The sequence below is a fragment of the Coregonus lavaretus genome (assembly GCF_964263955.1).
Source record: "Coregonus lavaretus genome assembly, chromosome: 12".
NCBI classification, from domain to species: domain Eukaryota; kingdom Metazoa; phylum Chordata; class Actinopteri; order Salmoniformes; family Salmonidae; genus Coregonus; species Coregonus lavaretus.
In genome coordinates this window covers 13,640,897-13,657,326 of record NC_139999.1, presented here as the reverse complement: position 1 = coordinate 13,657,326, position 16,430 = coordinate 13,640,897, and the positions used below count along the sequence as shown (strand labels likewise).

General features: G+C 42.8%; 2 pseudogenes across 2 annotated transcripts; both read right to left on the bottom strand.

Moving 5' to 3' along the window:
* Positions 1 to 3,327: 3,327 nt before the first annotated feature.
* On the bottom strand, positions 3,328 to 6,883 carry LOC311138330 (uncharacterized protein C3orf18-like; annotated as a pseudogene). Its single transcript has 3 exons — positions 6,684 to 6,883; positions 6,493 to 6,518; positions 3,328 to 3,517 (listed from the first exon to the last, which is right to left on the bottom strand). The product of its transcript is annotated as an uncharacterized protein C3orf18-like (transcript).
* A 4,005-nt stretch (positions 6,884 to 10,888) lies between these two features.
* Positions 10,889 to 14,453, bottom strand: LOC311138329 (calglandulin-like; annotated as a pseudogene). The gene is made up of 5 exons: positions 14,448 to 14,453; positions 14,133 to 14,303; positions 11,295 to 11,426; positions 11,046 to 11,174; positions 10,889 to 10,932 (listed from the first exon to the last, which is right to left on the bottom strand). The product of its transcript is annotated as a calglandulin-like (transcript).
* Positions 14,454 to 16,430: the final 1,977 nt, after the last annotated feature.

Here is a 16,430-nt window from a genome sequence, read left to right as displayed (position 1 = left end):
ATACAGTGAGGGAAAAAAGTATTTGATCCCCTGCTGATTTGTACGTTTGCCCACTGACAAAGACATGATCAGTCTATCATTTTAATGGTAGGTTTATTTGAACAGTGAGAGACAGAATAACAACAACAAAATCCAGAAAAACGCATGTCAAAAATGTTATAAATTGATTTACATTTTAATGAGGGAAATAAGTATTTGACCCCTCTGCAAAACATGACTTAGCAAAACCCTTTTTGGCAATCACAGAGGTCAGACGTTTCTTGTAGTTGGCCACCAGGTTTGCACACATCTCAGGAGGGATTTTGTTCTGCTCCTCTTTGCAGATCTTCTCCAAGTCATTAAGGTTTTGAGGCTGACGTTTGGCAAATCAAACCTTCAGCTCCCTCCACAGACTTTCTATGGGATTAAGGTCTGGAGACTGGCTAGGCCACTCCAGGACCTTAATGTGCTTCTTCTTGAGCCACTCCTTTGTTGCCTTGGCCATGTGTTTTGGGTCATTGTCATGCTGGAATACCCATCCACGACCCATTTTCAATGCCCTGGCTGAGGGAAGGAGGTTCTCACCCAAGATTTGACGGTACATGGCCTCGTCCATCGTCCCTTTGATGCGGTGAAGTTGTCCTGTCCCCTTAGCAGAAAAACACCCCCAAAGCATAATGTTTCCACCTCCATGTTTGATGGTGGGGATGGTGTTCTTGGGGTCATAGGCAGCATTCCTCCTCCTCCAAACACGGCTTCATTGGCGAACTTCAGACGACCCTGTATATGTGCTTTCTTGAGCAGGGGGACCTTACGGGCGCTGCAGGATTTCAGTCATTCACGGCGTAGTGTGTTACCAATTGTTTTCTTGGTAACTATGGTCCCAGCTGCCTTGAGATCATTGACAAGATCGTCCTGTGTAGTTCTGGGCTGATTCCTCACCGTTCTCATGATCATTGCAACTCCACGAGGTGAGGTCTTGCATGGAGCCCCAGGCCGAGGGAGATTGACAGTTCTTTTGTGTTTCTTCCATTTGCGAATAATCGCACCAACTGTTGTCACCTTCTCACCAAGCTGCTTGCCGATGGTCTTGTAGCCCATTCCAGCCTTGTGTAGGTCTACAATCTTGTCCCTGACATCCTTGGAGAGCTATTTGGTCTTGGCCATGGTGGAGAGTTTGGAATCTGATTGCTTCTGTGGACAGGTGTCTTTTATACAGGTAACAAACTGAGATTAAGAGCACTCCCTTTAAGAGTGTGCTCCTAATCTCAGCTCGTTACCTGTATAAAAGACACCTGGGAGCCAGAAATCTTTCTGATTGAGAGGGGGTCAAATACCTATTTCCCTCATTAAAATGCAAATTAATTTATAATATTTTTGACATGCGTTTTTCTGGATTTTTTTGTTGTTATTCTGTCTCTCACTGTTCAAATAAACCTACCATTAAAATTATAGATCATTATATATCATTTCTTTGTCAGTGGGCAAACGTACAAAATCAGCAGGGGATCAAATACTTTTTCCCCTCACTGTGTCTATATATATATATATATATATATATCTATATACACACACACACATTTTAGGAGTTTATTTAATGTACTTGTTGTAATGCTTTATGTACGAGGGCTTTTAAATATTGAATAGTGTAGTTAGGTCCTGTTATCTTGTAACATCTCCATTTTTTAAGCTTTTTGTGTTTGCGACATTTGAAAATGTGTCCCTTTCATTTCAGTCTTCTTGATCATACACTTCATGAAGATTTATTTTCAATTTAATCAATTTTAACTCAAAAGGGTGTTTTTTTGTTTGCCTCTGATCTGTCTCGCTTTATTGTGTGTTTTTGCATGAGTATAGAGGTGCTGCTTGGTCTGTCTGTTACCAATAAAAGTATCACATAGCTATGTTCGTTTGTCATGTATTCATCAAAAAGTAGCAGCATAATAAGTGGTTGTTTAAATACTGTTGTTTTAAATACTGTTGTTTAAATACTGTTGTTTAAATACTGTATATTTTAGTGTATAGAAACCAATGCAGCTGCTTTATTACTTATAGAGGAAACATACTAATACTTTGAGGGCAAAGGGAGAGATAGAGACAGAAGTGCTGAAGGACACATTTTGGATGTGTGGACGGGGGTACAGTACAGTAGTGTCCACTAGGTGGGTTACAGTTCCCCAGACATTGTCCTGCAGCAGTAATAGTCCTCCAGATCTCCTGATGTCGTGTTCTAGTTCTCCAATGTGTAGAATGTCCATTCCCTTGTTGTTCCAGGTCTAAAACTGTGAGACACAATACTTACCATGGTCATACTAGAATCATCTACCATAACTTCGTAATGCCATGGCCATAAGTGGTCATATGAACAGATTTTCCTTTTGTAACCAATGAATAATGAATCTGCCACTGCTATGATTGCTTATAACATTTGTTTTAGTAATGTAGCGTTAGGGAAACAAAGAAAGGGGTGGAAAAGTGAATCGATTACTTAAAATATCTACTGTATGTTCATTTGGAAGAGCTAATTATGTACTATTTGTCAGTGAAACGTCTGTAAGGAAAGCCAGTACTGCCACACACATATTGTTATAATCAAATACATAGCCTAGTCATGTCAATCACGAGGGGACAATTAGGAAATCAATTATATTGGGACATTTAGGAGCAGTGAGATGAAAGTGATAGGCAGTAATCAACAACTTGATGGTATTAGGCACACAGAGAAAATATGTGAAATGAGGGTATAGGTGTGTGTCACTCCAGTGTAGTGGAAAGGTTTGTGCATGTGTGTACAGTATTATGTTGTAATCTTTGAATTTGTTGTATGTAAATGGTGAATGATTAACACGGCAAGGTCCACACGTAGTATGTAATTGTTATTTTTTTTAAGGGTAGCTTAAGAAAAATGTAACAACAGACACAAATTATACTTTACCATATTTTACTTATTACCATTTTGCTTATTGTCAAAACTTAAAAGAAAATATAAAGAAAAAAGTAAATTAATATGAGTATAAAATAGCAACTGGTTACAGGTAATGTAAGCACTGTAATCCCAAAGCTCTGTAGGAGGACATTTTGATGCTCTGAACCAAGATACAGTAGCTGTGGATCAGTGAGCAATAGATCACTGCAGGTTATTAAAGATGAGTCTGAACATAATGTAACCGTCAAGACTTGCATGTATCCTGTAGCTCAGTTGGTAGAGCATGGCGCTTGCAACGCCAGGGTTGTGGGTTCGTTTCCCACGGGGGGCCAGTATGAAAAATGTATGCACTCACTAACTGTAAGTCGCTCTGGATAAGAGCGTCTGCTAAATGACTCAAATGTAAATGTATCATCATAGATCTACAGTAGATGATCAGTATCACTGAACAGGGGAGTGCAGCCGCGGCACTGCTTCAGACCTGTGTCGTATACTACCTTGTTATTCGGTCCTGTGAGGTTGTTGTCCAGTCGTTCCTGTTCCAGGTCATCCTGTTCCTCTGCCGGGTCAAAGTTATACATGGGCATCAGCTGGTGCCTCAGCTTCTCCAGTCTGAACAGTGAACAGAGGGCAGGAGGAAAGAAATAGTTAGAAAAATGTATCTATGTAGTATTGAAACCTTTAATGAATTGTTAGAAACACATTACATTTTAAATGTTAGTCATTTAGAAGACGCTCTTTTCCAGAGTGACTTGCAGTTAGTGCATTCATCTTAAGATAGTTGTATAAAATGATTAACTATAAGCTTGGGTTACTATACAGTGGGGAAAAAAAGTATTTAGTCAGCCACCAATTGTGCAAGTTCTCCCACTTAAAAAGATGAGAGAGGCCTGTAATTTTCATCATAGGTACACGTCAACTATGACAGACAAATTGAGAAAAAAAATCCAGAAAATCACATTGTAGGATTTTTAATGAATTTATTTGCAAATTATGGTGGAAAATAAGTATTTGGTCACCTACAAACAAGCAAGATTTCTGGCTCTCACAGACCTGTAACTTCTTCTTTAAGAGGCTCCTCTGTCCTCCACTCGTTACCTATATTAATGGCACCTGTTTGAACTTGTTATCAGTATAAAAGACACCTGTCCACAACCTCAAACAGTCACACTCCAAACTCCACTATGGCCAAGACCAAAGAGCTGTCAAAGGACACCAGAAACAAAATTGTAGACCTGCACCAGACTGGGAAGACTGAATCTTCAATAGGTAAGCAGCTTGGTTTGAAGAAATCAACTGTGGGAGCAATTATTAGGAAATGGAAGACATACAAGACCACTGATAATCTCCCTCGATCTGGGGCTCCACGCAAGATCTCACCCCGTGGGGTCAAAATGATCACAAGAATGGTGAGCAAAAATCCCAGAACCACACGGGGGGACCTAGTGAATGACCTGCAGAGAGCTGGGACCAAAGTAACAAAGCCTACCATCAGTAACACACTACGCCGCCAGGGACTCAAATCCTGCAGTGCCAGACGTGTCCCCCTGCTTAAGCCAGTACATGTCCAGGCCCGTCTGAAGTTTGCTAGAGTTCATTTGGATGATACAGAAGAGGATTGGGAGAATGTCATATGGTCAGATGAAACCAAAATAGAACTTTTTGGTAAAAACTAAACACGTCGTGTTTGGAGGACAAAGAATGCTGAGTTGCATCCAAAGAACACCATACCTACTGTGAAGCATGGGGGTGGAAACATCATGCTTTGGGGCTGTTTTTCTGCAAAGGGACCAGGACGACTGATCTGTGTAAAGGAAAGAATGAATGGGGCCATGTATCGTGAGATTTTGAGTGAAAACCTCCTTCCATCAGCAAGGGCATTGAAGATGAAACGTGGCTGGGTCTTTCAGCATGACAATGATCCCAAACACACCGCCCGGGCAACGAAGGAGTGGCTTCGTAAGAAAATTTCACGGTCCTGGAGTGGCCTAGCCAGTCTCCAGATCTCAACCCCATAGAAAATCTTTGGAGGGAGTTGAAAGTCTGTGTTGCCCAGCGACAGCCCAAAAACATCACTGCTCTAGAGGAGATCTGCATGGAGGAATGGGCCAAAATACCAGCAACAGTGTGTGAAAACCTTGTGATGACTTACAGAAAACATTTGACCTGTGTCATTGCCAACAAAGGGTATATAACAAAGTATTGAGAAACTTTTGTTATTGACCAAATACTTATTTTCCACCATAATTTGCAAATAAATTCATTAAAAATCCTACAATGTGATTTTCTGGATTTTTTTTTCTCTTTTGTCTGTCATAGTTGACGTGTACCTATGATGAAAATTACAGGCCTCTCTCATCTTTTTAAGTGGGAGAACTTGCACAATTGGTGGCTGACTAAATACTTTTTCCCCCACTGTACACATCTAAGAATTGTTTTACTATATCCATCTGAAAGAATGTAGTAACCCAACTGCTGCTTCCTATCCTAGACTATGGTGACATCATCTATCAAAACACAACCAAGACCTTACTTTGCGAATTAGATGTCATTTATAACAATCTTTGCAGATTAAGTCTTGGATGCCATTACAAGACACATCATTGCACAATGTATGAATCACTAAATTGGCTGTCACTCCCAAACAGAAGATAACTGCATTGGTACCAATTTCTTTTAAAATGTATCAAATTTAAATGTCCCAGTATATATTAAGGAACACCATACATTACAAGACTCCCAGTACTCCTTTTGACAAAAGCAGCAATTACAAATTCCACGGGAACATCATGAGGTTGGAGTAAGATCTTTCAGATACAAAGACCCAACTGACTGGAAAAAATGTACCTATAGAAATCAGGGCAGTCAAATCACACATTGAATTTAAGAAAGCCCTTTTTCAATTGTTAGGAACAAACTGTTTGTGTTTTTAACTAATAGAAACATCACCATGTGAAGATATTTGTAAATATATATGTATATACAGTATTATACATACTTAGTTGTATTAGTAGTTGTAGCAGTAGTTTTTATTAGTTGTAGTCTTATTAGTAGTTATACAACAACTTTTTGATGCTTTTATTGTAAGTAATTTTTTTATGTTTCTTTTTATTTCATTGTTATTATTATTAGACAGTAGTTGCCATATTATTTATGTTACTAAGTATTGTTTTTGTTTTGTTTTTTTTCATTGAAAAAGAGATTTCATTCTGAAAAAAAGTATAAATAAATAAATAGCTAGGTGAGACAACCACATATCACAATCATATTAAGTCACTTTTTCATCAATAAAATAGTTATCAGCAAAGTCAGTGCTAGTAGGAAAAGGAGTGTTATTTAATCATTTGATTAAGGTAGGTTTTCAGAAGTTTTCAGAATATGGGCAGGGACTCTGCTGTGCTAACGTCATCTCGTTCAACCATTGGGGTCCCAAGTCAAAGATTACTGACAGTTTTCTCTTAATGCTATGATTATTTGGATATTCATGGAAGGTTGCCCTCCCTTTCACAAATCTGGCTGATAATTTTAACTCATATATAATGAGGAATTTCAAGGAACTACTTTGCAATTAAAGTACATTTCCTTACCTCTTCCGTTTCCTGATATACAGCATCTGGGAGTGGGAGACATGGTGGGGCACAGGGAGACACACAGATCATTGTTAATTAGATAAGAGGAGAAAAATCTACTTATTCATACTGTACACTGTCGTGACAAACATACATATGTTGTGGGCATGGAAACTAGGTAATGACTAAAGTGATTGCTTTCTTATCACGACCAATGCCAGGCCAATTACAGTGATGATCCCAAAGGGCACCAGCACCATGCCCATCTCAGAGCCCTCTTGGTGGCGTTGAAACTTGTCTCGTTGGTTGTTGTTATAGTAATGCTAGTGACCATTAGTGTTGTCCTGGACTCGGTGACGTTGTCCCGTTCCATCCTGGTGTCCGTTGTAACGGTGAGAAGGGTGGTCATGGAGGCGCTAGGCGCTAGAGACAGTGGAGAGAAAGCTAGCGGTTGTCTTGGCCATAGTCGTATCCATGGTTTCAGCCAAGAGGAAACAACAAAGGAATGTGGAGAGTTGTCTTGTTGTGTCACAACAGCCGCAGGTTGGCTCTCTCTGGACTGAGATCTGCTGAAGCATTGGGAATGCATTGAGCACACCAGAACACACTCTCCAGGCAGAACCTGAAACAGATCATTTAACACCATCAGATCAGAAAACAAGCAAACATATTATGCACACTACAATAGCATATCATATGGCTTGGTTGGTTGTAGGTTGGTTTTGTGTGTGTGTGTGTGTGTTTAGGTGGGTAGTATGTTTGAGGTCTGAAGGACACATTTGTCAAATAGGAGGGGACTTTCATTCTGGTTCTGATAAAGGCAAAACCTCTGATCACCTACTGAAAGCAGTCAGGTGTTAATATTTCTGTGGAATGCTGAAACAAATTGCCACCAAGGTGCATCATCCATAAAAACGAAACTAGATGCAAAATAATCTTGTGTATTTTTCACAGGGCTCATGACATGACTAGCTCTTGGCCTCGTAAAAGTGTGTGTTTGTAGAAGTAGGTAAAAGCATATATACGTCCCTACCCCTGGTTCTATCAGATTAAACCCCATAACCTGTTGTGCCAACAGGGCAGCAGCGGGTGTTGTGGGCAGGATGTGGGCACCAGATGCAGAGAAAAGAGTGGCAGAACATAGCAGAGAAAATACAGAGGAAAACCAACACTCAGAAATTCAGCACACTTTGTTAGGCGATGTGTCAAAAGGTGTTTACACAGTCGCTCCAAAGTTTATACATTAATGAGTACTACACAACCAACACACACACCACCTTTTATATAGTATTTGCTTATGATGATTTATAAAGCATTTATATAGACTTTATAAAGGGCTAGTGAAGGCTTCATTAAGCCTTCATAAGATATAATTAGTTAAAGTGTGAGCCAGAGGGTCAATGGATTGACATGCTGAATTATGCCATGGACAATAGTAGGGCAGACATGATACACCCTACTATAGTGTCACACAAAATAAAATGGTATTTGTCACATGCTTCGTAAACAACCGGTGTAGACGAACAGTGAAGTGCTTACTTATGGGCCCTTCCCAACAATGCAGAGAGAAAAATATAGAAAATATAATAACACAATGAATAAATACACAATCAGTAACAATAACTTGGCTATATACACGGGGTACCAGTACCGAGTCGATGTGCAGGGGTATGAGGTAATTGAGGTAGATATGTATAGGTAGGGGTAAAGTGACTAGGCAACAGGATAGATATTAAACAGAAGGAGCAGCATATGTGATGAGTCAAAAGAGTTGGTGCAAAGAGGGTCAATGCAGATAGTCCGGGTAGCTATTTGGAGTCTTTGACAATCTGACATTGCCTGGTATAGAGGTCCTGGATGGCAGGGAGCTCGGTCCCAGTGATGTACTGGGCCGTACACACTACCCTCTGTAGCGCCTTGCGGTCGGATGCCAAGCAGTTGCGATACCAAGCAGTGATGCAGCCAGTCAAGATGCTCTCAATGGTGCAGCTGTATAACTTTTTGAGGATCTGAGAGCCCATGTCAAATCTTTTCAGCCTCCTTCATGTCTGTGTTGGTGTGTATGGACCATGTTAATTCCTTAGTGATGTGGACACCGAGGAACTTGAAGCACTCGACCCTCTCCACTGCAGCCCTGTCGATATGGATGGGGGCATGCTCTGCCCTCCATTTCCTGTAGTCCACAATCAGCTCCTTTGTCTTGCTGACGTTGAGGGAGAGGTTGTTGTCCTGGCACCGCTCTGCCAGGTCACTGACCTCATCTCTATAGGCGGTCTCATTGTCGTCAGTGATCAGGCCTACCACCGTCATGTCGTCAGTCAACTTAATGATGGTGTTGGAGTCATGCGCGGCCACTCAGTCGTGGGTGAACAAGGAGCAAGGAGCCCCCGTGGTCAGCGTGGCGGATGTGTTGATGCCTACCCTCACCACCTGGGGGTGGCCCATCAGGAAGTCCAGTATCCAGTTGCAGAGGGAGGTGTTCAATCCCAGGGTCCTGAGCTTAGTGATTAGCTTGGAGGGCACTATGGTATTGAACGCTGAGCTGTAGTCAATGAACAGCATTCTCACATAGGTGTTCCTCTTGTCCAGGTGGGAGAGGGCAGTGTGGAGTGCAACTGTTGGGATATGTTGGGGTGGTATGCAAATTGGAGTGGGTCCAGGGTGTCTGGGATGATGGTGTTGATGTGAGCAATGACCAGCCTTGCAAAGCATTTCATGGCTACATATGTGAGTGCTACGAGACGATAGTCATTTAGACAGGTTACCTTTGTGTTCTTGGGCACAGGGACTATGGTGGTCTGCTTGAAACATGTAGGTATTACAGACTGGGTCAGGGAGAGTTCTGGTCATCCGTCTGGCCCGCGGCCTTGTGAACATTAACCGATTTAAAGGTCCTACTCACATTGGCTACGGAGAGCGAGATCCCACAGTCCTCACGAACTGCTGGTGCTCTCATGCATGGTTCAGTGTGTTGCTTGCCTCGAAGCGAGCCGTGAAAACAAAGACACATGAGCCATCCCCGGTCCCACCCTCCTCAGAATGCAGTCTGCCAGCCTGTCTGTCTCTGTTTGTTTTCCTAATGAGGAACATGTGCAGTGCAAGATCTCAACCAATCCCAACCCAGAGCTAGTCTCAGCCTTTGTCACTGTCCAATTGGAGATCAAATACAGTACAAAGACAGTCATCTCTTATTGTCCTTTTCACACCATGAAATGTTGTTGCACAGTGTTCATTCCTCTGTAAATCAATGAGTATAAATATGGCAAACGCCTGGCTTTTAATCCTGCCAACGTAACATGCAAATTCTTGTCTTAATTGCCCTCCCAGATTAGGGGTATGTACCTACCTTTCCTCGATGTGATGGGAGAACCACTATTTTTTTTAAAGGAGCCGTAGTAGGCAGCCAGATAGAGGAGGGGTAATATCCTAGGGAGAAGGAACGTTTCCCCCTCTCTCTACCCCTCCTCCTCTGTCCACCCCTCCTCCTCCTCTCTCTACCCCTCCTCCTCTGTCCACCCCTCCTCCTCCTCCTCCTCTCTCTACCCCTCCTCCTCTGTCCACCCCTCCTCCTCCTCTCTCTACCGCTCCTCTGCTTCTCCCTTCTCCTCAGCAGTAACACAAGCAGCCGCTCCACTGACTGAGGGGCTGTTTACATAGAAAACACACTCCTTCTCACCTCCTGCTCCACTCCACACAAAGCAACCAGACCCCTGGATGCTTCCAAAGGATTCCCCCTGTTTATCTCTTCTTTCCTCTTTAGATCTGTTCCCCTATCCTGGCCCTTGTTGTGTTTCAGATAACAGTAGCAGCTCCAGGGATGCTGCAACCAGAGCACTGTAATCCAAATCTCCCTCCCCCATCCCTCCTGTGATAGGTCGGATGGGGTGAAAGCGGCAGCTGGCGTTGGCTCCCTGAGCCATCCATCTGGCTTTATAGGGATGAGAATGGGATTTAATGGTTGGGGAGATGCTGTCAGGCCAAGGAGGATGATTATATCCGGGTGGCTGGCCTGGGGAAATTAACCCTATGATGTCACATCCTCTAACAGGCAAGGGACTGGGGATTCTCATTGAGGCAAATGTGCTTTCACTCAAGCCCTTTTCATTCATAGGTTGTAAGGATTTGTTTTAGTTTTTTGTAATTTTGAGAAATCATACATATGAGATCCTATATTTATGCCAAAAATCACCCATAAGAATTCAAGTCAATCAGTCAGCACACAACGCAGTAATAGCCACATTTTTATTTGAATGAAAACATCTGCATACTTGAGGACCAATATTGAGAGAAATTGTCTTATTTTATCATCATACGTTATCAAAACAGGTGAAGCATGATGTTCAGGACAGTAACCAACACTGTCATCCCTGACCAATATAATGTTCACTCTTCATTTCTGGCTTCTTTGATTCACTTAGCTCATCTTGAAGGAGTCTCCAGTCATCTTGGCCACACATTTTGGGAAGAAAATAGGATGCTTTAAATTAAGGTTATTTGTTCAATCTTTTTTATCCAAGTTAGTCTCATTGAGATAATATCAATATGATTTTGAGAGACTGGTCTACTGCTACCTTCATAGTCGATGCTTCTGTCTCAATATTTATCTGGCTCCTTCATCATCTGCTCTGCCTCTAACTCATTCAGTTGTTCTCCTGCATTCATCAACACATACTGTACCTGCAAATAGAGGTGGTTTGTTACTGATTCTTAAAGTTAATTTAAGTTCATATTGAGGAAAAACAACGGGCAAAAAGGTCTCTAAACTGGAACCAAGCCATAGATGCTGTAGGTAATGTCAGGCTTACTTCAGCGTATTCCACTCGATATATATCCCTTGGCCTCTTTGTCAAACACTTTGAAAGCAGCTCGTAGCGCCGCATCTTGGCCCTTTGCTCTTTCGTGGGCCAATGCCATTAGACCCAGGAAGCTATCACGGTTAAAGGTACCTTTGCCTGTGATGACACAAAAACAGGTGATGAGGAAGATATTACTACTAGCTAGCTGTATATAAGAAACAGAGCCAGAAATTGACAGCCTTCGTTAAATAATTTCCTTTGATGTATTTTGAATAAACAGATATAAAGAAGAAAGGAAAGTGTGTATTTAACATTGTTAGTGGAATCAGTAGGCCTATGTATTAGTACTAGGTGTTTGGTAGAAATCAAATAAATACCTGGAATTGAGGACTGGTGGATCACATTATTGCAATAGGGCATTGAAAAAGTAAAACACTGACATCTAGTGATGACAGAGAAATCCTACTGTAAATTAATCTCCTAACATGTCATGTTACAGTACAATGCTTTTGATTTCCAAGTCTCATACTAAAATGAATCTTCACAAAAAAAGTTAATCACTCAAATGTGTAAGAAGAACAGTACAGTTTGATACAATTTTATATGGAATTTGACAGTAGAATACCAGCATTGTGGAAATTTTTCATCAGCTATAACAGTTTATTGTAGAATAGAGAATATCATTGTGATGGTGGATAACATTGTATTAGTTACTGAAATAAATTGTAAGAGTATATATGTAATGTACCTAAAACTTATCAATGGTCACTTTAAAATAAAGGCCATATTGTGAAAGATATACTCACCAACTTTGTTGTCACGCCCTGACTCTGGGGACTCGTATTTGTTGAGTCAGGGTGTGTATTTTCTGTGTAGTATGTTCTATGTTGCATTTTCTATGTTTAGATCTAGATCGTGTAGATCTATGTTGGCCGGTGTGGTTCCCAATCAGAGGCAGCTGTAGCTCGTTGTCTCTGATTGGGGACCATACTTAGGTAGCCTATTGGCACTAGTGGGTTGTGGGATCTTGTTCCGTGTAGGTATGTTTTGTGTTCTACCTTGGACTTCACGTTTCGTTTGTTTATTGTCTTGTCAGTTGTTTATTCATTTAAATAAACATGTATGCATATCACGCTGCGCCTTGGTCCGTCCCGTCTGTAAGCGAACGTGACAGAAGATCCCACCAAACGAGGACCAAGCAGCGTGTTCAGGAGCAAACGCCGGGAATTCAACAGGAGGTTACATTAGTAGATGTCCTCCTCGGTTGGGGGAGAATTACGGAGGAGGAGGCCGTCCGTTACCGGAAGGCGATGAAGGAGGATGCCCAGGTAGGAGAGGAAAAACGGCACCAACAGTGCCGACGACGGAGACCCGAGAGGCAACCCCAAGAAACATTTTTTGGGGGCACACGGTGTGGACGAAGAGGCAGCAGGAGGCCGTTAAAGGGCGGATCTGCAGGTTAGGAGAGGAGGCCACCATGTTACGGGGGCTATTGGTTCAGAGGGAGCAGGAGTTATTTGGTCAGAGGGAGGCGCTACAGGAGGCTATAAGGGAGAAGGAAAGTGTAGAGGCACGGCGAGAGGAGCTGGTTAGGCAGCAGAAGGAGCGTGGGTTAATAAAGGAACCCAGTCCCGCTCCTCGCACCAAGCAAGTGGTGCGTGTCGCCAGTCCGGTCCGGCCCGTTCCTGCTTCCCGCACTAAGCCAGTGGTGCGTGTTCCCAGTACGGCCCGACCCGTTCCTGCCCCTCGCACCAAGCCAGTGGTGCGCGTCGCCAGCCCGGTCCGGCCCGTTCCTGCTCCCCGCACCAAGCCAGTGGTGCGTGTGTCCAGTCCGGCACGGCCCGTGCCTGTTCCACCGGTGCCTGGTCCGGCACCGGTCAGCTGCTCCACTCCGGAGCCAGAGCAGTCCGCTCCACCGGTGCCCAGTTCAGCTCCGGTCAGCAGCTCTACTCCGGAGCCAGAGCAATCCGCTTCACCGGGGTCCAGTCCAGCTCTGGTCAGCGGCTCCACTCCGGAGCCAGAGCAGTCCGCTCCACCGGTGCCTGATCCAGCTCCAGTCAGCTGCTCCACTCCGGAGCCAGAGCAATCCGCTTCACCGGGGTCCAGTCCAGCTCCGGTCAGCGGCTCCACTCCGGAGCCAGAGCAGTCCGCTCCACCGGTGCCTAGTCCAGCTCCGGTCAGCGGCTCCAGTCCGGAGCCTGTGCAGTCCGCTCCACCGGTGCCCGGTCCAGCTCCGGTCAGCGGCTCCAGTCCAGACCCAGACGTCAGCCCCTCTCCAGGTTCGGGGTCTCCCACACCAGGGTCCAGACAGGGCTTGGTACTTCGTGGGAGGAAGGAGAGGGGAAGCAGCGCGCGAGGTCCAGACCAGACCAGGGGCGCAACAGGGAGGCGGAGAGTAAGTGGTCGTCCCGCCCTGAGCCGGATCCGCCTCCGAGGCGGAATGCCCACCCGGCCCCTACCCTGTTATGTTTATGTTGTCGGAGTCCGCACCTTTGGGGGGGGTACTGTCACGCCCTGACTCTGGGGACTCGTATTTGTTGAGTCAGGGTGTGTATTTTCTGTGTAGTATGTTCTATGTTGCATTTTCTATGTTTAGATCTAGATCGTGTAGATCTATGTTGGCCAGTGTGGTTCCCAATCAGAGGCAGCTGTAGCTCGTTGTCTCTGATTGGGGACCATACTTAGGCAGCCTATTGGCACTAGTGGGTTGTGGGATCTTGTTCCGTGTAGGTATGTTTTGTGTTCTACCTTGGACTTCACGTTTCGTTTGTTCATTGTCTTGTCAGTTGTTTATTCATTTAAATAAACATGTACGCATATCACGCTGCGCCTTGGTCCGTCCCGTCTGTAAGCGAACGTGACATTTGTCCACATCTTTGGCCATCTGAAGGAGCTCTCTCTTGGTAGGATGATTCCCATTAAGCTCATCAGTCGCTCCAGCTCCTGTGTCTTCACTGTTCCATTTACTTCCTCATCAAACATCTCAAAAACACCTTTATGCTCAGTGATATGCTCCTGTGTCAAAGTGTTTACCTAGGAAAAGCACCATGAATAATAACTTTTGATGGAACTGAGAAAAGTTCAATCATCCCAATATTTTATTAGCATTCTAGGCCTGTAAATGACATGCACTTAGGCTGAGAAGTTAAAGAAAGTACTTAACTACAAAAGGTTTACGCTCATGCCCAAGGCCAATTGTCAGTTTTCCAGAACATTTAATCTACATAAAATATGAGCCCTTGTTGACAAATTGTAAAATCGTACAAATTATAGAAAAATTGATAATTCTGTAATACTTTCAAAATGGTTACTCACCATTTTGTCTGGTACTAGAGAAATTGACACAGTTCAGAGTGAGACAAAATCTATATTTGATATTACTCAAGAAGCCCTGTTACCTTTTCCCCTGGGTTAGATATACAAGGAGACCTTTTATGGTGTATTTGTATTTATTATGGATTCCCATTAGCTGTTACCAAGGCAGCAGCTACTCTTCCTGGGGTCCAAACATATTAAAGCACTTACATTACATATAAAACAGTACATCATATAACATTATTACACCACTATATATCTACAATAAAAAATGTTTAATACCACCATACAACAATATCACAATGTGTGCGTATGCATGTGTCGGTACCTTTGTGTGTGTCTCTTCACAGTCCCCGTTGTTCCATGAGGTGTATTTTTACCTGTTTTTTAAAAATCTGATTCTACTGCTTGCATCAGTTACCTGATGTGGAATAGAGTTCTGTGTAGTCTTTACTCTATGTAGTACTGTGTGCCTCCCATAGTCTGTTCTGGACTTGGGGACTGTGAAGAGACCTCTGGTGACATGTCTTGTGGGGTATGCATGGGTGTCCGAGCTGTGTGCTAGTATTAAACAGACAGCTCGGTACATTCAGCTTGTCCAAGAGGAATCTGTTACTTGCTGGAATCACAGTGCCATTAGAGTCATCACTAGCAAGAAGTATACATCTGAATGCCTTTTGTCAATACAAATATTTTTGATAATACAAATTTAACATGAATATGATTAGACTATGTAAATATGTTGTTAACCTTCAAATGCTGTTGGATTACTCAGTGACATCAGCTGCTCTGAGACTTGCCAGTTGCTTTCAGCAGCTTCCTTTTCAGCAGGTGCTGTGTAGTCCTGTGTGAGTCTCTTTAGTTCAGCCTACCAACTAAGGACAGGCATTAAAGCCAAAGGTTATATCTAACAGTGCAAAGGAGTTAAATTCATCAGATGAAGCTCCATAGGGCACATTTAGGAAATTATACCAGTGCATGGGGTTCACAGTCATCACCAGTAAAAAAAAGACTTGGGCTCATGGATTCTTTGGTCAGAACATGTCTCTGCCTTGGGTTTATTTTAGCAACAGATTTCAGTATATTTTAGGGATTAAAAAGGGTTTTAGTAAGTCTGTGTGCTATCTTTCCACTCTGTTTTTTTGTGAGCAGGCCACTTGCAAATGCCCTCTCCTATGGAACGCCGTTTGGGTCTTTGTGTGTCAAAAAAAGATATACGTCAAATAACACTATTTGACGTGTCAGATAACACTATTTGACGCGTCAAATAAGCTTGTTGACCAATCAGGACCTGAATATGACTGCACGTCACATAATAATTGAATTAGTTCATTAAGTTTTTACGTAGTTATTACACATTGATTACACTATCACTCGTATTTCATATGTCAAGCGATTCACCTATGCTATGAGTAATAGATTTTGTCACTGATTATCCTCATTTGCATAAAGGTCGTTAGGACTCCGCCCAATTCTCTAACTGCTCATTCTCTCAGGTACCGATGAAAGGCATTCACTCAACTTTCTGTTCTTGCAAAGGCCCTCTCCCTCTATCCTCCAAAAAGACATGACTTTAACGCCATGGTATAATCCTATTATCTGGTTTTCCAATACAGAAAAATATATAATACTGAACCAAATGAAATGGCTACATTATGAAAAAAGGTTGAGCACACCTGTACAGAACAAAATTGTACTTTGGGGCCCAAATTATATAGTATAGGCACATCCTCAGCAGTTAAATATTATTGAAACATAGGTATGACCGATGTAAAAAAAATATATAGGTATGCAGAAGATAGACAAACACTGTGCAAAACAAATATGGGTGGGAGATTTGTTCAT